Raw genomic sequence first — 27,524 nt, forward strand, 5'->3', positions numbered from 1 at the left:
GGCATATGGCACTAATCAATCAATTAGTGGATCCATATTCTCCCCTTTCATGGATGTTTTAAAGTATTTCTACTTGACACAAATAAAGTTTCAATTCTGCATAATATACTTTTGTTTACTGTATAGATTTGTCCTCTAAAAACTAAATTGTATATATAAAGTTTTAATCAAGTATTTGTGGATGTAATTGTACATGTGTATGAAATTTAAACCAAATTTATTTCTTGGTCAAAGAAATATCATTTTATGCATTGATGAAAATTTATTTTTTTGTAGGCCATGTAGGGTTTATGGAACATTTAGTTTGTTGTAATATTTTTTCATTTTCAAATGTTTTGTTTTTGTTTATATATTATTAAAAACTAATTATAAAAAATTGTTTTGGCCACCTTCACCTTTATTCTTCAATAAATAATTACTGTGAGGGGTGCGAGAACATATTAAAATTTTTTTGGGGTGCGGGTCAAAGAAAGGTTGGGAACCACTGGTATAATGGATATTAACAGTAGGGTCTAATGTTGTTATTAAATGGTGCAAATAAAGTATAAACACGTGTTTTTACTGGGCAGTTGCCCTTAATTTTTTGGATTAGAAATGAAACCACATATTTCTTCTTATTAAAATTCCTATATCTCCATCCTTACAAAAAGTTATGAAATAGGACTAAACAAAACTACAGATCCTATCTTATAAGAACTTTTGACCTTGCTCTCCCTGCTGACTGTAGGGAACTTGTATTGTGAAGATCGGTCGCACTGTTTGTTGGTAAAAGAGTAACCTAAGACTTGGCAGTGGGTGTTGTTGACTAGGTGTCTTCCCTTTAGTCTCTCCTTGTTTAATTAGGGATGACGAGTGCAGATGTAACAGTTGCACTAAAAAGTAATAATGTAATTATTTTTTAGATTATTTAGAAGATTGAAAGGGTTTCCTCCTGAATCGTAAAGGTATCGTGAACTGATGGACTTACTTATCAAAGATGAAACCAGTGAATGAAGATCATCGATTCCAGGTTCTAGATGAAGTCCAAAAGGTTGAACAGTATTTAGATTAGCAATCCAATGAGTTTCTTTTATTTCTCTGTAAGCTTTAATTTTGAATCCTGTTTTCAATGGTTCAGCAGAACAGTATAATGAAACCTTATTTCATCAAAATAAGAAAATGAAAATTTGGTAAATAATAATATGGTTATATGCTTCCTAAACTACTAAAAAAAAATTAGTCACTGGCAACCCTGAAGTACTTGACGTGTGTGCTTGGGTTTGTTACGTATGATACGTGGTTCCAATATATTATATGATATATAGTGATGAATAAAAGTCATTGCAATCACTCTCTACATTTTTTTATATTTAAATATTTCATGCCTTATGTATTTATACCATGTTTTTCTTCTATTTTTTTTCACAATGATAATGTGTATGAAGCTGCCTTTCCTTTCAGTTAACTTATTGGATTCGTCTTTTCAAGTGTGCTTGATGCTGATAAAGTATTGTGAAAGTACAATTTTTCATATGTTAAAAGTATTGTTCACAGTTATTTGTACAGCGAGTGTGTATTATATCAGGTTTATGACCTGATGAATTTGTGACAGTAAAATAATAGTTATGTTGATAATTCACTTTGACGTATTATTAGGGGAAATGTGATTCTTCAGATGAAAAAGCTCCTCAGAAATGGTTAATAAACAACTGGGCTTCATTTTCGACAATATATTAAAAAAAACCTCTTGATGACATCAAGTGAGTGTTAATAATTAATTTCCTGGAAGCATTTATTTATTTAATATAAAAAAGAACTTGATAAAAGTTTTGAGCATTGCCTGAAGATTGAAATTAACAAAAAAACATCTTATATTTGTATGTCATGTTTAGAGTCTCAGTTGGTAATTTATTCGTACTGGTTGTGTTTTGAAAGAGATCATTCCAAATACAATAATTATATATAAGGAGAGTCAGTCATGATAGGAGGTAGAGAATTCTCTCGTGTTGCTAATGTATTATTTTCATTGAGCTATAAAATTCTATAAAGATGTGGTAATAATTAAAATAGATGTAGATCTAATAGTATAGGTATGTAGTTAATGAAACGTTTCTATAATGTAATATAGTTTTAATATCTGAATTTCAGAAGTAAAATATGTTAATTTGTAACGTCTTAGTCATTTCTGTATCACGTGATGGCACTTGTTTGTTCCAAGTTGCTGAACTTAGGTAGTCTTTTCACTTGTATTTGATTGACTGAGATTGAATACAATTTCAGGCTTGCAGATTTTCCTAATACATAACATAATGCTATAGGAAATTGTTTTAATGCACAATGTTTGGTTAGAAAACCAGTTAAATTGTAATAATTATAGAACATTGTATGCTTTGTGTTTATTACTGTTTGTGCTCTAAAGTATATATTTGAAATTAATAAATAATTTGGGAAAAAAATCAAAAACAGCCCATTGAAAATTTGGGTTAGCATCTCTCAACACTTAAAGTTTTTGACAACAAAAGAAATTACAGCATTCACAATTAAGTACTAGATTTTTGTTATTTTATATGTACATATTTTGTGTGTTATAAAATTAAAAAAAAACAAACTTATTAGGTGACATGAGAAAATATAAATGAAGAAATAGATTAATTTATTTGCAATATTTGTATATACATATGAAGATCGTGTGTGTTACATAATTTTATGCTGTAATTTGAACTAAGTGTATACAAGGTGATTCCTAGCTTGTTACATAGGCTTAGTATATAGAAAGTTGTCATATTTAACTGACACAAGCCTGACAATAGTTAGGATAAATAATGATAAGCTTCTATTGTAATTTGCAGGGATTTTAGAAAGGAAAAATGTTATTTCATATCTTTTTTTGGTGTGGTTACAAATGGCCTATGCTCATGTGGTGTAAGGGTAGAGAAAATAATGCATAACATGTAAGTTTTTACCATAAATAACTTGATATAGAATTAGAAGATTCTAGAAGCTCTGCAAATGAAATTTGGAAACTGAAATATTAAAGATATATAAATTTTATTAATTTTAGCATGAAAATCACCTTGCTCTCATACTAGTCAGAGTTTAAAATTGAGACAAATCTTTATAAAAAATAAATTCATAAGGATTGATTTTTGGAGTATCTCATTAGTTATTGTATCCACTATATTTTGTTTGATACAAATCACTTCACTGTTTGTTCCTGTCAATTTTGTCTGGGAGTATTTTGGAGTTAAGATTGGCCTGTACTTTGCTTGGCTTGGATTTTACACCTGTATGCTGATTTCAGCTTCATTAGTAGGAGTGTTGTGTTTTCTGTATGGGTGCTTTACCTTGTTGGGTGATGCTCACAGGTATGAATAAGGGGGAGAAAAAAGATAAAATTATACCTCAGATAAATCAGTTACTTAGAGCTATGTGATTGATGGAAAGTGGTATGTGATTAATCAACTGGACTAATTAATCAGTGTTTAGCTAATTAATTATTTTCACACAAGCCATTTGTATCTGGAATAATTGCAAATAATAATAATTGGAACCATTAATTTTTATTGGTTGATATGTTTTGAACCATTAATTTACCTTAAAATATTTTAAATAAGATTAAAGGAAGATTAGGCCAGACGTTCACTTTTGCAAAAATAACTCATCTTTTCGACAATGTTGCTGCTGTATTTCTTGCTGTTTTTATGTCACTCTGGGGTCAGTATTATATAGATTTACACATTAAAGCTGAAGAGGAATAAATAATATTCTCTTCTTCAGACTCTGTTAGAGCTTTCATACACAAAATATCAAATCTTTTCTTATTCAGTTTTAATACTTTTTAAAGTAATGCTTTTCTTGTGCCTATTTTCTTTTTGCATGTTGACTATCCAACATGCATAGTAATTTTGATCTTAAGATTAAAAATACTTGTATGCATCAGAAAATGTTCAAATTTCATATACAAAGTTTTTATAACCTCCAGATAATTATCAAATATTTTTGTAAAGAAAAAAACTTAATGTTTTGTCAGCTATTTTTACTTATGAAACTCTGCATGGACTTGATAGATTTGACCACTATAAATAATGCCTTTTTTTCATTCTAGAATAACAAATTATAACACATATATAATTATAATTATAACACATATAAAATAGTTTAAATTTGATAACATTATACATTTATATACAAGAGGAGCACAAAAAAGTGCCCTCCCTTGAAAATGTTGTTAATTTATTTGATATCATGTTTGAATAGATGTCGTGAAGTGAATTTTACACATTTTTCTGTTATCTATTAAAATATATAACAAATTAACAGCATTTTCAACAGGTCCACTTTTCTTGTCCACCCTCTGTTTGTGTGTGTGTGTATATATCTTTATTATTTTATTATATTGTTCTTTCGACTGTGCCTGGATAACAGTATAGAAGTTACAATGACCCGGTGCATGTGTGCTCATGTTACCATATCTAGTAATATAAAACTGACCTTTACAAAGGACCTGAATTTTCGGAAAGTAACTCACAAAGAAAATCCTCATGACATGTGTAGTAATGGATGCCCATAGCAAAAAACATAATAACGTCCAACATTGTATATCTGCAATACTTGAAATGGCCTTAATTTCAAATAACATAAAGCACATCAAATTTGCTTCACATTTAAGACTTCAAACTTCCATAACTGAAATCTCGCATGTGATGCGAGAGTATTAATGACCTTGTTTTCCTGCCTTGATTGGGTGCTCAGGAATTTTAACTTTGCTTGTTTCCAGTATGATATGTATGGCTACTCTCTAGTATTTCCCTTTAAACATCTTTTCAAACTTTAACTCATTAAAATAATGTTTGAATGTTCCCTAGAGGTATTCTTTTGAGAAAGTTTCTCAAAAATACATGTTTAAAAAAAATGTTAATTTCTTATGATCATGATGTGGTTTGTTTTTATATCACCAGGAACATCTAAGGCCAGAATATTTAGCTAAATTATCAACAGTAAAACAAAGGAAACTTTATTACAGGGGTAAGAACATCACTATTATCAATTTATAATAAACATCAAAACAAAAATCTGATTTTTTGTCCAGTTTTTCCCACCATTTGTCTAGTTTTGTCTTTCTTTTAATGATGATTTTACAGTGTTGTAGCTGATTATCAGATTGTAAGTTTTATGATGACAGTAAGTGTTTGGTGTTGGATTTACAACAAAACTGTAGCTAAATATACTCTGTCAAACAAAATTTACAAGCTATGTATCTTTTGTATGAATTCTTTCTTAATATAATTGAAAATGATTAAACTTAAAATAATGCCTTATTCTTGAAAAATTCAGTTATTTTGGGTAAATGGTCTTCAAAGGTTTAATTTAAAAAGGGTGATAAAATAATTCAGTATAAATGCACTACATGTAGTTTAAAAGATAGCAAAGTATAAAAAATAGATGTTAATAATAAAAGTTTAAAAGATCTTTATAGAACATTGTTTGAGATTGAGAGTTTAAAATGTCAACTTTTATGCTTGGTTGAAATATTCTCACTTAAAGTTCCCGACCTGGCTGCCAGGTAATTATAATTATAATGTGAAGGTCAATCCCATTATTTGTTCTTAAAAGAGTACCCTAAGTATTAGCAGTGGATGGTGATTACTAGCTGCCTTCCCTCTAGTCTTATACTGCTAAATTAGGGACAACTAGCGGAGATAGCCCTCGTGTAGCTTTGCGCTAAATTCAAAACAAAGCAAATCATTTAAAGTTCATTAAATTTTATCCCTTTTTTAAAAAAACAAACAAACAGGTTAGATGTTCGAATAGCAAAGTTGTGGTTTTATTATCCTCTTCGAAAATAATGTAAATTGAACTTCAGAAGGAATATTACAACAGTTTTTTTTATCAGTTCTGGTTCTTTTTCTAAGGCCACGTGTTTGAACTTTATTTCTTACAAGTTATGAAAATTTATTAGTTAGTTTATTAATTTGGGAAGGGGTGTAAGGATCATCAGAAAAGTTGAATCAAAATATAAAAATTTCATGTAGATTAAAAACACTTAAATCATCTGAAATTTAAATTTAAACATCATAAATTTGAAACATTTTAGTCAGTAAAAGTAGACTGTATTATTCTACCCAAACTCTGTATCAGGTTTCTCAATATGATCAGTCTTGTAAACATTAAAATAAATCAAAATTATCTTTTTTTCTTCTTTCTATAATGACTTCAGATTGTAACACAAAACTACATTTGTTTATTCTAAATTGCCTTTTTGTAACATTTTGATTGCCCTCTGAACTAAGTTTAACTAATATGCCTACCAAACAGGTGGCAAAACACTTGGAAAACATGTAGCTCACATTATCTCAAGGAACTACATTATGCGCCAACACCATCATGCCAACAGCACATTAAGCATCTCTTTGTTTCCCTACCCTCTCTAATAACTGGATCTCCACCTTTCCAGACACTGCAGTTTCTTTATCATTTTTTCATTTCTTATCTCTTTTTGTGAATCATTTGTACATGATCTACTGTGAAAATTTTGCACTTATTTCTTATATCAAGTATCAGGGGTTACCAATTTAAGGACTTTGTTTCCACATGTTGGACTTGCTGTTTGTGATTTATTCTCATTAATATTTGCCATGTGCTTATGACATATTAACTCTCTTGGCTGGACCAGATTCTCTCCAAAGGGTGGTTTCTCAGGTTTGCTGTGTCTCTTTTGGAGGCTTTTGCCACTCATCTCAACACCAAACTTTATCTTGAGCTCTGACAGTTGAAGCTCTTAGCCAGAACTGGTCTCATCATTTTCTATATACCTGTGTCATTCCTCTATTGCTCTATTAGACAAGCGCAATGACAGTGGTATGATTACAACAACATTAAGAAAATGTTTAATACATACAGAATCACAGCAACAAATTGGCACAATACATTGTTAGAGCAAAGCCTTCTACTGTGTCTAATGCAGTGATATAAAAAATAAACAACAGAGTTTGAACTTTAAGTCTGTAAACAAACACTACAAGTACAATAGAGACTAACATGATGTTGCTGATAGATCATAGTTATGATAATGAAACGTTTAATAGATATAATCACAGCAAAATATTGGCAGAAAATTAACAATCATCCTGCCATTTCTTTATTCTACCTTTGAACCCCTCATTGTCTAGATCTGTTGCCTGCTACTATTACTGTGTGGATAAGCCAACTCCTTCAGTTTGGATATTATTCCTTCAATGTTAATACATGTGGATGATATTCATGTGTTTCATACATTATCTTTAAAACCTGTTTTATTTCCTGCTGAGTTTTAACTCTAATCTATTTTTTTTCAATCTTCACACTGCTTTTGAGTAGGGTAAGTATATTTTATTTTTCAGCACATCTTTCTCTTTTATTGGATCCTGTCAGACAGCTGGCATTGCCTCCTACAATATACTGATTTTCCAAAATGTGCATATGGTTTAGGGTAATAATGATAATAAAAAACAGTGGCCACTGCTTTTGCCCTGGCATTACCAGTCCTCACTGTCAAGTTAGGGTCTTCTTCAAGGTTGCTTGGGGTATCCTTGGTGTTACATTTATCAAAGTTGCCTGGTTGAACATGTACCATTCCATGGACTGTCATGGAAAAGACCAGTGCCAAGAAGATGTCTACCAACTTCTTGTTTTGCAGAGTTTTAAAAAATAGTCTCATGTCACTGTCTCCAGTAAAAGATTGTTTTGGAATTTCGCACAAAGCTACTCGAGGGCTATCTGTGCTAGCCGTCCCTAATTCAGCAGTGTAAGAAGAGAGGGAAGGCAGCTAGTCATCACCACCCACTGCCAACTCTTGGGCTACCAACGAACAGTGGAATTGATTGTCACATTATAACGCCCTTACGGCTGGGAGGGCGAGCATGTTTGGCGTGATGCGGACGAGTCGCACGCACGCCTTAACGCTCTTGGCCATGCAGGGCCTACCAGTAAAAGACTTTTCTGGCAGGTATCTGATGAGGATCTTGATACATCCCCAGGTCTCCCAAGTGTAAATTCTTCTCATACTGATTCAGAAAAAGCTGTTTGTTGTTCACAAGAATCATTAAACATGCACCAGTTTGATATCACAGAGTATAATACTACATGTAACAACTGGCATTAGTGAACTACCCGTCTGAAAGAAACTAAAGCCATAAAAAAGTTTTCTTCATGGTTGCATTTGTTTTTTACAGTTTTGCAGTTTACAGTAGTTGGTGTGAAACATGGGCAGTAGTGAACTATCTGTATAAAGAATCTGAGACCAAAAACAATTTCATATAAGATTATATTTATAATATTAATGAAGAAACTGTTATTAGCTTATTTATTCTTATGACTTAGCTCTTGCAGGTTGGATAGATTAGAATCAGTATTCTTATTTGATTAGGCTGAATGTTGTTCAGACTTTAGAATGTTAAAACTATTAATTTTAGATTTTATAACTTGTAACCTGTTGCCATAAAAACATGAGTGTTACATGTCACTCTGGATAGACATGAGTGATATTGAAGTAGCTTCATTTCCTCTAGTATACTAATTAAGAATTGGAGATGGCTATACATGACTTTGATGTTTTTACACAGAATTAGAGATCAATATAATCTTTATTATGGGTTTCACTGTGCCTCGTTTTTTACATATAATTTTTCTGGGGGAAAGTTTTTGTAAGTTGTTTTGAACATGGTTTTAGTTTCTGCATCCTGTTACTTTGTCAGAATTTAAATTTCTGCTTGAACATGATTCCTTAGTTTGAGAATCTATCAAATGTAACTAATCCTTTCAACTTAGAACACTAATATAGATTATTACAAATTTTTTAAATTAACATGAAAAATATATAACATTATATTGCTATTAAATTCTGTGTTAAGTTTTAATTTATTTTCAGTTAAGGTGACAATACATGCATATAGTTACATAATATTCCTTTAACCATCTTAACAGGATTATTTAAGTGCGGTGAAGATGGACACATGTCAAGAGACTGTCCTAATGTAGGTGGGGACATGAGAAATAAATCTGGTTGCTTCAAGTATGGTGAAGATGGACACGTCTCACGAGCCATTAAGAATCCTGACAAACAAGTTGGACGTGATGGTAAGTTTTATGTAAACTGTTTTGATGTTACCACATACTTTAGGAAGTCTGTAAAGAAGTTGAAGGTTTACTTTTGAAAAAATCGATTAAGGAAAACCTGTTACAGAACTTACTCTATCATCAGTATTTAATTGCCTAATCAGTTATGCCACAATTACCTATAGAAAACATGAAATAAAGTATACTTTTTCCACTAAGATGGCTGTCATTGTGGATCCCTGTACATGGTGAGGGGACCTCTGATGGTAGGTTCTGTTCTATTTTTTTTTGTAGACGTAAGAATATATGGTAAAAATCTGAAAAGGCTGAATAACTGGTAACATGGTCAAAGTGTGGTCTGAAGTAGGGTTATTTTTAGCTAAATCATAAAAAAGTTGCATGCAGCTAAATTTTTTTACAGGAGATCTAACAGACTTTAATTACAGCAATTGCTGATTTATCAAGTGATATGTCATAGGAAATTAGAAGAAAAAAAATTCAGCTAGATGAGCACATGTGAATTTTTTCAAGGTATTCTGTATTCTGGATGATTTGACAGTAGTTTGAGAAGTTGGAAGGAAACCAGCTCTTCCCCTTTTGTATTTTCCTCATGTATTGACATCAGTGGACCTTTGATATACATGTAGAGCAACTAAGTAGGAAATGGATTGGTAGAGAATCCAAATCACTTATTTCGTGATAACGATACTTGTAGAGAAAATTATTTATTGAAAACAGATGGTAGGGTAGAGAAAGTGCTGGTAGAGGAGCAAACAATGTTTCTTACTGACCAGTAGCTGACCACATGTTGTGTAACTGAGTGTAGAGGGTGTGCTTAAATGTTTGATTATATTTATTAATATAGATATAAAGGTGTTCCTTTGTATTGGTTTATTTTGCTGAGTTGTTGTATAAGAAGGCTTTTTTAATTTTGTATTTGTTTATGTTTTTTTCCTTCAGAATTTGGATGTTTTCTATGCTTATGTTGTGTTTATTTGATTTGCAGTATTTAAAATGTGAAGGTAACTTTTATGTTAGTTGAATCTGGTTTCCATTTTCTACTTGTTTCTTCAATATAGAAGTCATGGCAGTAATCACATTGTATATTATAAATAATGTTGGTGTTGTGTTTGTCAGTTTAGATTTTATATAGTATAGACCTTAGTTATGTGCCTGGTTTTGAATAAATTTGGTATTAACTGGAGTGTCATATTTTGTTGCTAGTTTTTGCCAGATGTTGGTTATTTTTCTAGTGATGTTGGGAATATATATAGTTTGCGGCCTTTATATGGTTTCATGATTTTTTAATTGTGGGGTATATTTACTTTTGCTTGTTGATTTTGCTTTTGTCCAGGTGTGTGTAAACATTATGGGAAAATTATAGCACAGAAAAGAAATGAGAGAATATACTAAATTTTATTTGTTGAAAACCAGATATGGCTGGTTCTTTTGTTATTTATTGTAGCAACTTTTTTTTCACGTAACCACTAAATTACAGCCTCTCTGTTAACCACGACATAACTGAAGCTGTGTTCAAAGTGGCATATGGCACTAATCAATCAATTAGTGGATCCATATTCTCCCCTTTCATGGATGTTTTAAAGTATTTCTACTTGACACAAATAAAGTTTCAATTCTGCATAATATACTTTTGTTTACTGTATAGATTTGTCCTCTAAAAACTAAATTGTATATATAAAGTTTTAATCAAGTATTTGTGGATGTAATTGTACATGTGTATGAAATTTAAACCAAATTTATTTACTTGTAGTAAATCAATATACCTACCAAAATTATAATCACCACATTAATATTATTAACACCTGTGGTGTTAATGTAATAACAATTTTCTGAAATACATGTGTAAATATGAGAATTATCTGATGCATGATTTTTAATACATTGTAAGTTTTAAAATTAAAACACTGGCATTGTATTTGAATAACATTAGTGTTTAATTCATTGGTTCCCAGGGTGCAAGATTTCAGTGTTTTTTTTTTTGTTTATATTAAGGGTACTGTCCTATATATTCAAAAATTGTGCCACGCTTTGAAAACCTTGTAAGAAATAAACAGGAACAAAAGAGTCATTAAATTTAAATTGGCTTATGAATATTTGAACATTTCAAATTCAAAGAAATATCATTTTATGCATTGATGAAAATTTATTTTTTTGTAGGCCATGTAGGGTTTATGGAACATTTAGTTTGTTGTAATATTTTTTCATTTTCAAATGTTTTGTTTTTGTTTATATATCATTAAAAACTAATTATAAAAATTTGTTTTGGCCACCTTCACCTTTATTCTTAAATAAATAATTACTGTGAGGGGTGCGAGAACATATTAAAATTTTTTAGGGGTGCGGGTCAAAGAAAGGTTGGGAACCACTGGTATAATGGATATTAACAGTAGGGTTTAATGTTGTTATTAAATGGTGCAAATAAAGTATAAACACGTGTTTTTACTGGGCAGTTGCCCTTAATTTTTTGAATTAGAAATGAAACCACATATTTCTTCTTATTAAAATTTCTAATCTCCATCCTTACAAAAAGTTATGAAATAGGACTAAACAAAACTACAGATCCTATCTTATAAGAACTTTTGACCTTGCTCTCCCTGCTGACTGTAGGGAACTTGTATTGTGAAGATCGGTCGCACTGTTTGTTGGTAAAAGAGTAACCTAAGACTTGGCAGTGGGTGTTGTTGACTAGGTGTCTTCCCTTTAGTCTCTCCTTGTTTAATTAGGGATGACAAGTACAGATGTAACAGTTGCACTAAAAAGTAATAATGTAATTATTTTTAGATTATTTAGAAGATTGAAAGGGTTTCCTCCTGAATGGTAAAAGTATCTTGAACTGATGGACTTACAGTGAGGGGTCAGTTACAAAACCCATGCTTTTCACCCCAGGGGTTCTGTGTTTTTCAGGATATGTGCAATTAAACAGTGAGTTTTATCAAATGATTTATTCATGTGATTAATAGTGTACAATTATCAGTTTTTTGGTTCAGTCGGTAAATAGGTTTTGTCTGTCATGACAGTTGTTATCAAAGTTTTTTACAGCTATAAAACTTGAGACTAATGATTAAAGCTGGTGTATAAATAAATTGAGACACCGAAAGTAACTTACTTTATTCTTTGTTATGATATAGACATTATTAGACCCATTATCAGGCATAAGCCCACTACTGCTAATTCATTCCATTACTTGTGTAAATTTATAGTAATAATAAATGAAGCAAAAATAGTAATCATTTAATGGACGTCACTAAGAACAGTACAAGTTATGCAAATATAATAAATGCTATAAAGAATATGTTTATTTGATATTTTTTGTACTAATTTCTTCTGTATTTAAGTAGAAATGAAGATTTTGTAGTTTTCATTAGTTGGCTCTGTTGAACAGTAGTAACAGGATGAAATTTGTAATGTATGAGGAGGTATTTTGTGCAATTAAGAAATAAAATGTACATGCATTTTGGTACTTTGGTAGAAAGTTGCATCTTTGCTAATATCAGTTTTTGTAGGTATAACTTTGTTTATAAATATAATGTATTAATTTCCTTATAGTAAATATGACAATTGTTCATGCAATTTTTCTAGATTTTTCTCTTACATTTACGTCTGTATTTACAACTATCTTTATTTTTAAGTATTTCTTATTCCATTTGATGCTTTTTTATCGTAGTTATGTAATGGTGAATAATCTTTTCTTAGTCTAAACTTGGAAACTTTAAACATCAGTAACATTAAAATTTTCAAATAAATTTAGTAGTGTACAAATTTTTTTTTTTTAATATAGCACAAACACCATGTGGTTATATATTGCATTAGACTACATCTTGTTTAACTATTCCCAATACCAGGTTGATCAGATTATTAAAAATAGGATGATTGGTATGTAAATTACATTTGTTGAAAATGTTTTGTTTTTTGTCACTTCAGATTAAGATATCCTTTGCTCTTTAAGTAAAGCAAAAGTTCAGAATGTGTTGTTAAACACTAGACTATTTATTAATATGGTGAAAATCTGCTTGAGAACTATTTGGATTAGCCATCCATTATTTTGAAGTGACAGACTAGAGAGAAAATAGTCAGTGTCACTTAGCTGCAACTGTTGGACTTTTTTTTTATTATTGGAAAGGACGTGAGTTTAACTGAAAAGGTTTACATCAAAGATGAATAACAATATCCACTACTCTACCTTACCAGTAACGTGCACGAAAATCATTGTATTGCATGACTGTCTGTTTAGAGAAAGAGAGATCATAGGTGTTTTCACTTGTACTTTATATTTAAAGCCCTTCATATATTACATTTACAATAGAAAGAGAACTAATGCATTCACTAACTTTCATGTGATATGCATTACACCTTTTGTAATTGTTATATTTCTTTATATCTGCAGGCTTACAGTACTAGAAACCTGGCTTTAATACTTTCTTCAATACAGAGCTTCAAACAAACAATTACTGTATAGATGCACAAATCTTCTTTCAGATTAAGCCCCAGAGAGAAATGGTGGATTGGATGACCACCTGTGTTACACATTTATTGTTTAGATAGTTTTATAGCTTATCTAGCTAAATAATTCACAAGAATTAATCAGCATCGTCGTATATGCATGTTTTAAAGCTTCCTATGTAAATATTAGACTAGTGTACGAGTAGAAACTGAAATACACTATTCATACAGTTATAACGATTTCAAAAAAACACGAGGTTCAAGAAGACTGGACAAAAAAATAATAACCATATAATGTGACCACTTTTTATCTGTGAATGTTTTCTTCTGAAGACAAAGGTCCACTTTCTAAAGTGCTGAGGATTAAATAGTAGTTATGATGAGATTTGTTACAAAATTTTGTAAAGGTAAAACTTTCAAAAAATTTTAATACATACACAAACATTATCCAAAATTTACAGAAAAAACTACTGAAAGCCATGTTGAACACAAAATACAAAGAACTACATGACTTACAAAACAAAAAATGAATCTAGACCATCAACTGGCATGCTGCATTAAACCAGAGATTCTGGGACTTATACAACGAAACATAAACAAAATCAATACTAAAACGACAGAGACAAAAAAGATCTGCCACAACAAAAAACTAGAAAACTAAGATGCAAACAACAGAAAAGACACCAAAACGACAAACCGTTGACTAACCTCATAATTAACAGATCCGACCATCAATTAAACACAGACGAGATACATCTACTTAACAAAGGACTCAACTCGCTATAGCACCTAGGTACATTCCAACCATAGAAATCAAAACATGTTTAGAAGACCTAGCCAGGAGACTTGTGATACTTTCTACAGAGAACAAAAACAAGGAAACAACCAAAACAACCAACAGAAAGAAGACAACTTAGATAATTTTATTGACATCCAACAGCCAACCTTCCCAGGTAAAATTACAAATTTATATTTTCCAGAAACACCTAAAACAACATCTTAAACGATTTTTTCAAAGAATTTTCTCACAAAACCATCAACATAATTTCACAAAACAGAAAACTGAAAACAACCTTACAAAAGAGACATTAATTGCATAAAAAACCTAAAACAAGACAAAAAACATAAAAATTCTAAAAGCAGATAAAGGTAACGCTATAGTCATAATGAACACGAATGAATACATCCAAAAATGAATAACATACTATCAGACACGAACAAATTTAAAACAATACACACAAATCCAACAAAGACACACGAGACTAACTGAACAAATTACTACTACAAATGAAAAAGCCAACACAATTTCACAAACACTTTATTCCTACCTACGTAAAACCGACTCACGCACACCGCAAATATACGGCATCCCCAAACCTCATAAACCAGATTGTCCATTACGACCAATAATGTCCACATATGAATCGTTTAATTACAACCTTGGTAAATACATAGCATGGGCATTCTCCAAATATGTAACATCAGCCAGCTCATTTATCAAAGACTCTTTTAATTTCAAGTCTAATCTAAATCAACTTAATCATAAAGCCTTAATGGCCAGTTTCGATGTTATATCCCTCTTTACAGAAGTTCCAACCACTGAAGCCTGCAAGATAGCCTTAGAACTCTATATCCGAGACCCTAACCCAACTATAGAAATTCCCAGTAACCAGTTAGCAACCCTCATAGAATTCACCACGATAAAGACAAACTTCATGTTCAACAACCAAAACTATATACAAACAAACGGCCTAAGCATGGGCAACCCAGTATCACCAGTTCTAGCCAATATTTTTATGACACAAGTTGAAACACAAGCAATTAACACAGCATTACATCCACCACTATACTGGTATAGATATGTAGATGACACGGTTATGGATTCAAATCTACAGAACACATACTTAATTTTTTCAATCACATTAACTCTATACATCCCAACATCAACTTCACATGTGAACAGGAAGAAAACAATCAAATATCATTTCTTAACCTCAAAATTACAAGAACTGATACACAATTTCAAACAGAAATCCACCGAAAAATCACCCATACTGGACTATACATTCCTTGGGACTCAGCACATGAAACAAAACAAAACTCAACATACTAAGAAACCAAATAAACACAGCCATAAAACTATGCTCACCAGATAAAATTAACGATGAATTAGACAAAATAAAACAATACTTCACCAACATCAATAAGTTTCCTCCACAAAGCGTAGAAAACATTATACGCACACACCTACACAGAAAGCAAAATCAACCAACTAAAGTAAATACAGCTCACTAATCAAAAAAACCACGAAACCATATACTGCTGTATACCATATATTCCCGACATCAGCAAACAAATAACCAACATTTGGCAAAAATTAGTAACAAAATATGACATTCCAATTAATACCAAATTTATTCAAAACCCGCACAAAACTGAGGTCTATACTATGTAAAACTACACTGACAAACACCACACCAACATTATTTATAAAATACAATGTGATAACTGCCACGACTTCTATATTGAGAAACAAGTAGAAAAATGGAAACCAGATTCAAAGAACATAAAAAGTCACCTTCACACGTTTTCGAACACTGCAAGTCAAATAAACACAACATAACCATAGAAAACACTCAAATACTGAATAAAGAAACAAACATAAACAAACGTAAAATTAAAGAAGCCTTACTTATACAACAACTTAAACCCAAAATAAACCAATATAAAGGAACGCCTTTATACCTATATTAATATAATAAATAAAATTGTATATTCGGACATCTAATACCGCCCTCTACATTTCGACACACAGTTACACAACCCCCTTTCAAACATGTGGTCAGCTTCCGGTCAGTTACCTCTTTCTTTGTGAACCTGACGATGACCGAAGAAGGTCGAAACGTTGTTCGCTCTTCTATGTAAAGTGTTTTCTCAGCCCAAACGGGCCGTTTTTGCATATAAAAATACCCAATTTGTCATTGAGAAAATATCTTACTGTCTCTGGCTCTCTAATTAGCTAAATTTATCAATTATCTGTAAGATCATATAGGATGAATCATACTTTACTCAATCATTTCTATTCTAGATAACACTTAGTCTCAGAAAAATGTATTAGCAATTTGTAACGTTGAGCAAGTTGAAGGTGGGTGTGGCAAGAGGTTCTTGCATTTTCATTGGTTGCTCTGAAGTTCCATATGATTGAAGGATATAAGATAAAAATTTAGAAGATTAATGACATTTTACATAACATTTCATAGTTTAAGGGGGAAGTTCAAAAGAGGAAATAACTGAAGAACAAATATTCAAATTCTCACACTAGGGTATTTAAAGTTGTTTTTAAATATTTTCTTATATTATTAAGAACTTAAAATTTATATAATATAAAAAGCTGCATTATCATCCATGGTTTGTTATCAAGTTTGTTCGTACATGATGGTAGTTAAGTGGTTTAATTATATTTTGAATGTAACTTACTGAAACATCATGACACGTCACTTTAACCAGCCCGTGTGCTAAGAGTTCATACATCCCAAGTGTCTTGTTTGGATCAAGAAAAATGTCAACCAATGTACTTTCAAAGTTTTCTTTAGACTGTACTCTGCCCTTAAATACAAAATGATTAGTAAGCGCACTGCAAGTGATTCCAGTGCCAGCAGTAAGCCTAAAAACTGCAACAAAAGCCATCTCAGTAACAACAAAACTGGAAACCATCATGAAGTTTGACAAAAGCCAAACTTATAATAAATTCCAAAGCATTTATGTTCTCACCATCAACTACAGCAACTATCAACAAAGATAAAATTATCTAATAAGTTACTAAATCGGTATTGCCCTAAGATAATGGATAGCAAAGGCTTACTTAACAGATTTAAAAAAAAAAAAAGCATAATTTACACAGCCTAAAGGCAGCAAGTGCTGACAAGGAAGCAACATCAATGTGCCAAACACTTTTAAAAGATATTTTTGAACAAAGAGGATATATGACCCATCAAGTTTTCAACATTTGAGAGACTGATCTATATTGGAAAAAGACAGAACAGGTTTAAACAACAAAAACAATTTTTGAGGATTGGTTTACAACTTTTTCTGCTCTGCAGTACAGAGATGTTTTTCTATGGAAAATGCTTCCCATAAAGCACTAGTGGTTGATGAAAACTCAGCAAATCACCCTAACAACCTAATTTACGTATCAACAAACATTTCTGTGGAGTCTCTTACTCCAAACACCACTTCTTTGATCCAACACATAAATCAATACGACATGGCCTCTTTTAAAGCATATCACTTATGACAAATCTTCAGATAAATGATCAGGGGCAGTGGACAGCAACAGAAACACCTAGATCAATGGTTTCTGGAAACCATTCAACATCAAGAATGTAAAAACGTTACTACCTCACATATGAATACAGTTTGGAAAAAAAAACTGGCTAAAATGTGTGCATAATTTTCAACCTCTTGTTAAAAAAAATCACATCATTTGCACATCCGTTTGGATTTTAATGGAATTGAAGAGCAACTAATCAATGACTTACTGAAATCATACTATAAACAAATAACCAATGAAGAACTGATAAAACACTGACCAAAAATTGACTGCTTATGAATAGAAAGACGACTAAGAACCAGTACCACAATTGTTTTCAAAACAAAAAAAAGCTGTCAAATTCATTTTTACTATTTTATCCAGACTAAAAATGACCAAAATTGTAATAATCAGAGTTCTAAACACTATTAAACATTTACCAGAATTCACTTTGGGAAAAGAAAAAAAATCAAAGCATATTAATCTATATTAACAAATAACAGTTTTGTTAAACAACATTATAAGATTTTACAGACAGAGCTCATATGCTCACTCTAATGTTTCACAAATGATGTTTCCCTTATCACAAGGCAAACAGCATATTTTTTCAACATTGATAGAAATCCAATAACCTTTTCTGCCACCACAAGTAACAGTTTTACAGAATAATAAAGCTTTTTCAAATCTTTCACACATAATTTGTTGATTTATGCACAAAGCTAGCACTGATCTTAAGTAATTAATAAAAACAAATGTTATACTAATAATTATGCCACTAGCTTTAAACATTTCATATGAATTAACTCTTGAAATGAATACTTTTTTTTTTCTTAGAACCAGCAGTTTGTTAAATATATAATGAACTATTTAGAGTTGACAACTCAAGATAAGAAATATTTTGGTAATATAAATAGAAACAAGTCTGAAGAAAGACACATTAAAACACAACAATGAAAGATACAGCAAAATAATAACTTTAAAAATAAGCAAAAAACTTTGAAGACTTGCATTTATTACTTTAGCTACATGAAATTAAAATAAATCTTGTAGTAACCACACACAAAATGTTAGTTTAATTAAATTTTAATTTCTTATAATAAATATTATGTTTCATCTGTTGTTATTTTCTTATGTAAAACAAACACCTGAACCATCTTTTAACAATTCATCATGAATTAACACATATATAATGAAAAAACAAGATTTACTTGATGAACATGTTCTAGTTCCAACCATTCATCTTTCAAATTTGCTTCAAAGAGTTAGCTAATGTTTTCATGAGGACCACTGTCATTCTCTGATGACGGCTTGTGAGTTAAAACAAAGTCACGGCATCTGTCATCAAAGGAGAAGGTTCCTAGTTAATACAATTCCCAAATTTTATAATCCTAATTAGGTTTTCATTTCATCTAACCAAAATCATTATTGGTTTATCTAAATTATATTTTAGATACTCTAATAGTAATAGCACAATTATAATGATACATACTAATACACGTTATAATATGTGTTTGACACGGTCAGATAGGTTGGGCACTTGACTCGCCATCTGAACATGCTTGCTCTTTCTGTTGTGAGGTTATTTTGATGTAAAAGTCACTCCCACTATTCACTGGTAAAAGAGTAGCCCAAGAGTTGGCAGTGGGTGGTGGTGACTAGTCTTTCGCTGTTAATTTAGAAAAAGCTCGCATCAGTAGTCTTTGTGTAGATTTGCACGAAATTACAAACAAAGTAAACCACATATAATATAAAAAAATAATGAAAAATAATAAAAGCACTGAAGATATCAGATCAGCATCACATGGTTGTTCAACTGAAAGACAGATTGAGGAATACACAAAAGTATCATTACATTGTTCAATAGATAATAAGAGTTTTTGAATCTGTTTATTATTTATTACATAATGCATGCTTATTAGCACTTCTCCTGTTTTATCATTACAAAATAGTTAAATTGCTAACTTTTCTTTACTTAAAAACATCAACAAATTTCTTGTATTTTAAAGTTCTAATGGTGAATGTAAAAAAATCAAATCTTATTAACAATTTTTTAATGTACCACTGTCACATGAATTACATAGTTCAATAATTGAGGTATTAAATGGTGGAATAAAGTTGTCTTATATACACCTTAACTTAAGTTGGCTTGATTCTTTCTAGCATTTTATATACATATATATAGAAGACAAGTGTAATTTTGATATGATATTTTGTATATTTATTAATAATATAAGTATTTACTGTGCCCCTTCATGTATATAACGTGTTTATTGTTTTTTATCAAGGGAATTTAATGTACATATATTTTTTATATCAATTAAATGCTTTTTTTCAAAATCATTAACTATTCTGTAATATTTAAAGAAGATTTTCTTTCAGAATTTTTTTTCTTGAGGGGAAGAATTGTATTTGGTGAGGTCTGTGGTACAGAACATTCATGTGCTAAAGACACACTATGTCTATAAACATTTGTCTGGTTTTATATCTAAAGATATTTTTTACAAGTGTTTAAAATGGTCCTGTTTTAAGGGCCCCTTACCTTTTATTACAAAAGTTTTCATTTAGAAATAAAACCCTTAAATTTGGAAAGCATTTTTATTTGGCTATGAGCTTTACATGTACAGAAATTACAAACTGACACTAGGATATTTCAGTTAACATGTTTATATACTCTTTTGAAGCCTATTAATAATTTTTTATAAATACAGATTCACTTTTGATAGGTGAAAAAAGATCAAGTGCCCAACCTATCTGACCATGTCAAACACATATTGTACGTGTATTAGTATGTATCATTATATTTGTGCTATTACTATTAGAGTATGTGAAACCTATTTTGTATGATTCCTAGAATTCATTGAGAATTCCCTACTATGAACAAGTAGAACTATGCCCAATATGAATAAAATTTCCTTTTGACTGATGCTGTATGTGTTGTCCACTATATGGTTTGGTTTAGCAATGCTTGGTGCCCAACACATAGTTAGGTCATATGTTATTTTGGAAAGTTTTTGTAATGCAATCAGAGACAAATTTATGCAGTTACTGCCTGTATGACATATTTTGCCACACCTTCTGCTAAAAAAAACAAAAAAATCTGATTTTGTGATACATGAAAGGGATCTAGTACAATGTTTCACTTCCATTATAATTATGTGAATAATTATAAGACTTGAATGTAGTAATCATATGAAGACAACAACCAAAATTTATTTAATTTTAATAAATATTCAACAAGTTTTTTTAAACAATGTTTCAGTCATGGGCAACTGCTCTAAGTTTTTCTTTATGTGAATTGAATCATCATCAATTTTTTGTGTTCAGACAAAACTTTATTTTCTAATCATCTTTTAAAAATTTTTAGTTTCTTGTACTTAACTGAAAAATGTGTTTGACAATTGTTTTATAGAAATAGAACCATTTCTTTCTAACATAACATAATACGTAACACAATAGATTGGAGACTGATCTGAGATAAATTATAATACAAAACAATCAACAATATAATTTCTCTAAAAATTAATTTTAAGGTAATAATGAATCACTGTCATATTGCAGCCACCATTAGCTTTACTTCTCTTTAATATCTTACTCTATATAATTAAAGCATGTTCTTTCCAGGTGTATTATTACAGTATTAATAGTAATTTTGCTACAGTCAATGTATTTACCATTAGTGCTGCATCTTGTTCATTGTCATAATAATAATAGTAATGATGTTAGCTTTCCAGCTACTTCTTACAGTTTGACTTTATTCATTACTTCCTGTACTTACACATTACATCAATTACATTTGTTCAGGATTTTGTTAGAGAATTTTAAAAAAACCCTATTAATTAGTCACTTTATTTTGCAACAGATTATGACTAGAAATTCAATAGTTTTCTAAATATTTAACAGTGCTTGTATAGTTTGTTTTTCTTGTGTTTTTTTCCATTAGGGAAAGTTCAATCAGAATTTTACAAGCTGTGCAATGCACGTGGAAGGACAAGTCAGATCTAAACACTTTACTTCACCTTGGTTACACACCAGGTTTGAGGACAATTAGTTCACTAGTTTTGCAGTAATAAACAGACACAAATGTAAATATTTATTGTTTAAGGTAACATGCAATGAGAAATAAACACTGAAATGCCAATATTATAAAAACATCATCTACTTGTATCCAAGTAAGAATGGTCTTTCTCAAATGATATTAATAAACTAGATAAGCTTTTTAAACAGCATTTTGTTTAAGCCATAAAGAATATAATACAATTTATTATTTTAATAGTTTACAAATGCAAGTTTTTAAGCTATAACTGTACTTGTAGAAATCAGGGAAATCCAAATTAAATTATCAAAAGAGAAATGGTTCATAAAAACAAGATAAGTACAGTTGTATTTGACATAGGTATGCCGATTAGTTGTCAACTAATCAATAACTCAACCAAAATAGACTTGTCTAATTACAATGGTAATGTAGACAAAAAATAAAAAAGCACCCATTGACTGTTTCAGCACAGCCCCACAACCATTTTGTGCTTGTGATAATTTTCTTGCTGTAATTTCTGAATTAGGTATATGCTCAAGAAATTTGATAAACTCAGTAAAAATTACAATACTTTCACATGAAAAAAAGCAGAACTTTTTTGTTTTAAGTCTTAAGGTTTGACAAGCAATGTTTTCTCATCCCAAGATGCAAAGTAATTTTCGTTTTAAGTACTTCTGTAAGCAGTAAGCTCCAGGCTGATGTTCCTTTTGGTTGATTAGAAACAAAAATATAACGAGGTTTGAATTATGAGCTGTCTTATAGTCCTCGTGATTTTATATTACTTTCAAATACATCAAGAATAAATATGATTAAACTCTGTAGAATGGACAGCAACTGTACAAGTGTAGAGGACGATGTTTTGAAAGGCGGAAGACTTGAAACATCATCCTATGCACTTATTTCTCCACAACAGGCAGTTGCCATCCATTCTACAAAGTTTCATCATGAATACTCTCCCTACACAATCTATCAAAGAAGAAATAAATAGTTTTATAACATTCTATGTATTACATACATAACTGCAATATGAAAAGTTGTGCACATCTAATGAATGCATAAGGAGTTACGCGAACAATACCTGACCGAGTAAGAAAAGTCAGGTATAAACTAAGATGCATTTCAGGCAGTATCAACAATCAACTGTTTATCTATCAACCAATGCCTCCACAGCAGAGAAAACTGAGAAAGCTTAACTTTATTAGACTGAAAACAAATTCCACAAATGTCAATATTTAGCACAAAGTATAAGCTGCTCCGACCTTATACTACCGGTTACTAAAAAATGTAAACCTAAAAAAACCTTCTTTCAAATTTTAAAAAAATCTCAGAGTAAAAACAAGGATATATAAGTGACAAAGTTCAAAGGATGTTATTCTGCTCTCTCACTATGGCTGAATCAAAGTGTCAATTTTTTCCAGTACATTTGGAATATAACTAAATCACTTTATTACCAATGTATGTCAATGAACCTAACATAAAAATCTATTTATAATTTAATTTTATATTATTGGAGTTTCCACTTTTTAATTTCAAAAATATCTAAAAACTTATCAATAGTTTTTCCATGTCACATTTTCAACATGAAAATTTTCTAACTTCAATAATGGGTTTCTACACCTTCCAACCACATAAAACCAAAAAACATGCATTATCAAAAGCAATTATTTAAATTCTATGCTGAACCCACACACCCTCTCTCCAATTTTTGAGTTAGTTTGCTAAGTTTACATGATTATAAACATATACAGTAGGAGGAGCAAATTATCCTGTACATGCAGTCATGTGAGAAAGTTAGAACACCCTATGAAAGCCTGTGTATTTTTGTAACATTTTTGGATATTTAGATATTTAATCTCAATTTTAACAATACTGAGAGATTATAGGAATATAACTAAACAATTAAAACTGAAGAAAAGACTATTCAAGATCTTCTGTAAATGTACTTCTACAAAAATGCATATTCTAACTCAGGAAAAAGCACACCTCCACATTTATTCCAACTTAAAATGACTCAACCCACACACAGATGCACATGATTAGAAGATCACTACTCAGCATTTTGAATGAGACTTGCCCTATTTAAACCTCAGACATTTAGTTTGGTGTGCTCCTGACTGTTGAAGTGAGAGTGAGCAACATGGTGAGAGCAAAAGAGCTGTCTGAGGCCTTGAGAAAGAAAATTGTAGCAGCTTATGAGTCTGGTAAGGGATTTAAAAAGATCCCAAAAGATTTTGAAATCAGCCATTTCACTGTCCAGAAAATAGTCGACAAGTGGAGGACTTTCAAAACAACTGCCAACATGCCCAGGTCTGGTCGTCTAAGCAAGTTCACCCCGAGAGCAGACCGCAAGATGCTAAAAGAGGTCTCCATACACCCTAAAATGTCATCACGGAATACCTGTAAAGCAGGCTCTGGCTACTGTTGATGTTGAAAGTGCATGCCTCTACAATCAGAAAGAGACTGCACAAGTTTAACTTACATGGGAGTTGTGCAAGGAGGAAACCTTTGCTCTCTAAAAGAAACATCAAGGCCAGACTACAGATTACCTTCCTGTACCCGTGCCTATGAAAATATCTAGATCAGCAAGACACAGTGAAGTGTATAAAATGAGCACAAGCTATTTTATTCTGTTGATTTTACTTCCCTGGAGGTTGTCTACCAGTTACACATTGAAGATTTCAAACAATTCAACAGTGAAATTTGTCACTGGTAGGCTCACACTTGAGATTATATTATCAGTCATTTGCAAGGTAAAATACTTATATAACAACAAGATCAATAAACACTGTAAAGTCAAAACAACGAGCATTTCAAAGAGAAATATCTTAAATATTCTTAACATAAGCAGAACAATTTGCACAGCACAGCACTTAGGAAAGGAACAGAGTCCCAACACCACACCCCAGACCACTCTGTACCATCTCCCTTCACAATGTTAAAGCTGTGGTTAGGGAAAAACAAAAACAATCACTGCAATAAAACCAGCATTATTAACAAAATAATATACTACACGGGGCCCGGCCTGGCCTTGCGTTTGACTCGTAATCTGATAGTCATGGATTCAAATCCCCGTTGCCCCAAATATGCTTGCCCTTTCAGCCATGGGAATGTTATAATGTAACAGTCAATCCCACTATTTGTTGGTAAAAGAGTAGCCCAAACATTGGCAGTGGGTGGTGATGACTAGCTGCCCTCCCTCTAAATTAGGGAAGCTCTCATGTAGCTTTCTGCAAAATCCAAAAACAAATAATATACTAGACTTATAGAGATTTACAAGCCAAATATTAATACAACCACATTTTTGAACAACAACTGTTTATCAAAGTAAGAAACATAGCTAAACATACTGGAATAATTACAGGTCCTTTTGCCCCAAGAAGAAAGTTTGTAAAGTTATGTGATCTCCATGATCAGCCTCCTCATCCTGTGTAATTAAGTTTAGTACTATCATAGATACAATGAAAATTACCATTCAAAAACTAAACTGTTAAGCATTTTATAGAAGAAATTTCATGTGCAACTGTTTCTCTTAACAGAGAAGTTTAGCCAATATATGAACCAAATGAAATAATCCAGATATGAATAATCATTCAAATTAAGTTAACCACTGATCTCACATAAGAGTAGTGCTTTCACTGAGATTTACTTTGAGTATGTAAAGAATAATAATAATAATAATTAAAAAGTCTGAGGACAACTGTCTCTTAATATACTGAAGTTAGCAATTCTTACATTCTTGGTCTGTAAAATAAATATGCATAGTCTCACAAGTAACAGTGATTATACCATCCAAAACAACTACCCTTCATGAAGATGTTACTCTCTTACAATGATATTAAAGATACCTTCAAGATACAATGCATTCAAAGCTTATTATTATTACAAACCTTCTTGGATTAGAGAAATTTCACACTTTTTCTCTTTTAATGGAGATTTTCTTAAAACCAGTTTCTACTTAATAAAAATGCAAAAAAATCTGTGTTTTGTAATATTAATCTAAATATTTTAGCATAAATCAGTTGAAAGGTATAACAGATCTTTTTTGAATATATTTTTATTAAAGGGTAAAAATGACCATCAACACTAAACTAAAAAAACAGTTCAATATACCAATAAAGAAATGTATAAAACTTGATTAAAAAGATGGCCCTCTTCTGCAATGTAATTAAATTTAATTTGGGTGGTAATTAGGTAGGCTAGAAAAGGATGTCACAATTTCCAGTATACGGGGTACAGCCAAAAAATCTTGATTTATTAACATCAAAAATAAAATTCACTGCCAAAAGAACTTGTTTATTAATAGTAAGCAGCTATGAAGATACAGAGTTTAGAAGGTTGGCTGAACTGTCCCTCTTCCATAAAATAGTAGAATTATTCATATTAACCTAAACACCTTATAGTGACTAACAAGCTTAAACAAGCCTTATTTGACAATATCAGTCAACAGAATGCAAGATATCCATGGAGAAGACACCTTTATAAAATTAAGAACCAGATAATGTATTCACTATCATGTGTTGTGTGGAATTTTGTAAGGAGGAAGAAGGTACAGAATTTACTCTCCATAAGCCTGGATATTATAGCAGATTCAGCCACACTGGTGAGTAATTCAGATGTCACAAGAGGTTTAAATTTCTATATTAAATTTTAAAAAAGAGTGTACTGGAAAGCTTGATTTACATTACACACCCACTAAATATCTTCCTTACAAAAAAATTTTACAATTATCTGTATCTAGCTTAGGTAATGATTATACAACACATACTTACTAAACAAATAATAAAAGGATATATATAGAACATGGTAAGACCCATTACTACCACAGTCAAATCCTATAATATTAAGAATGTTGTCTTAAAGGTCTCTAAAAACACTGACAAAACACAAACCTGGAAGTGAGTTGTCTTTCCTCTTGCTAAGTCCCTGAATGTCCTTCACAAAGTATTTCATTCAATCTATAACACAAAAGTGTTTTGTTATTTTGCACTTCGAACTACAAATGTACTGGTAATGAATTATTAATAATAGATACTGTAAACCTTTAATTTTTTTATTTTTGTTAGTTATATATACCACTATTTTATATCTCTATTACACTGCAATCTCCCACAAACTCAACTATAAAGACACTTAAAATACCTGATTACATAGTTTCATAAACAATGAAAACTGTCAGTTTATATACAGAAAGAAAATACTTTAAAAATATTATATAAAAATACAAGAAATTAAATCTAAGATTGTTATCGTGAAACATTTAAAAGTAAATAAATAATTTGTGTGCTTTAATGAACACAACAATATCAGTGTCTTAGATAGAACACTGAGAGAGCTCGGATCCCTATTCAACACAAATTTAAATTTCAGATTTGGAAAGTTGGAGAATCGGAAAATAATAATTAAAATATAACATAAGGAACAGAAATAAGCATTTTACATCCATAATATAATAACAGAAGAAAAACAATTAAGTGCCTGTCTTAACAAATATCAATTTTAAAATAAAACTATGCACACACTATTTCCATGTACCTTAAGAGTTCTCTGGACATAATACTTTTATTATGTTTGTTATATCATTAACATTGAAAAAACAGGTTATTAAATAATTTATTTCAATCCTTTTTAACCTCTTTTCAACATAATAAA

General features: G+C 30.9%; 1 protein-coding gene and 2 long non-coding RNA genes across 5 annotated transcripts in view; 2 read left to right on the top strand and 1 right to left on the bottom strand.

Annotated features, from left to right (window-relative positions):
• Positions 1–27,524, bottom strand: part of LOC143233433 (uncharacterized) — a 125,614-nt gene that overhangs the window by 11,133 nt on the left and 86,957 nt on the right. The window lies entirely within an intron of this gene.
• On the top strand, positions 921–22,419 carry LOC143233440 (uncharacterized). 3 transcript variants are annotated; one of them, XR_013018152.1, is made up of 5 exons: positions 923–1,030; positions 1,636–1,739; positions 4,938–5,004; positions 8,941–9,093; positions 21,783–22,405. It is a non-coding gene; the product is annotated as an uncharacterized LOC143233440 (long non-coding RNA). The 3 variants fall into 3 exon arrangements; XR_013018151.1 differs by lacking the exon at positions 4,938–5,004 and having other exon boundaries at positions 921–1,030; positions 21,783–22,419; XR_013018153.1 differs by lacking the exons at positions 923–1,030; positions 1,636–1,739 and adding an exon at positions 2,627–2,930 and having other exon boundaries at positions 21,783–22,409.
• LOC143233441 (uncharacterized) lies at positions 9,268–12,553 on the top strand. The gene is made up of 2 exons (XR_013018154.1): positions 9,268–9,338; positions 11,875–12,553. It is a non-coding gene; the product is annotated as an uncharacterized LOC143233441 (long non-coding RNA).

The sequence above is a fragment of the Tachypleus tridentatus genome, chromosome 12 (assembly GCF_004210375.1).
Source record: "Tachypleus tridentatus isolate NWPU-2018 chromosome 12, ASM421037v1, whole genome shotgun sequence".
Lineage (NCBI taxonomy): Eukaryota > Metazoa > Arthropoda > Merostomata > Xiphosura > Limulidae > Tachypleus > Tachypleus tridentatus.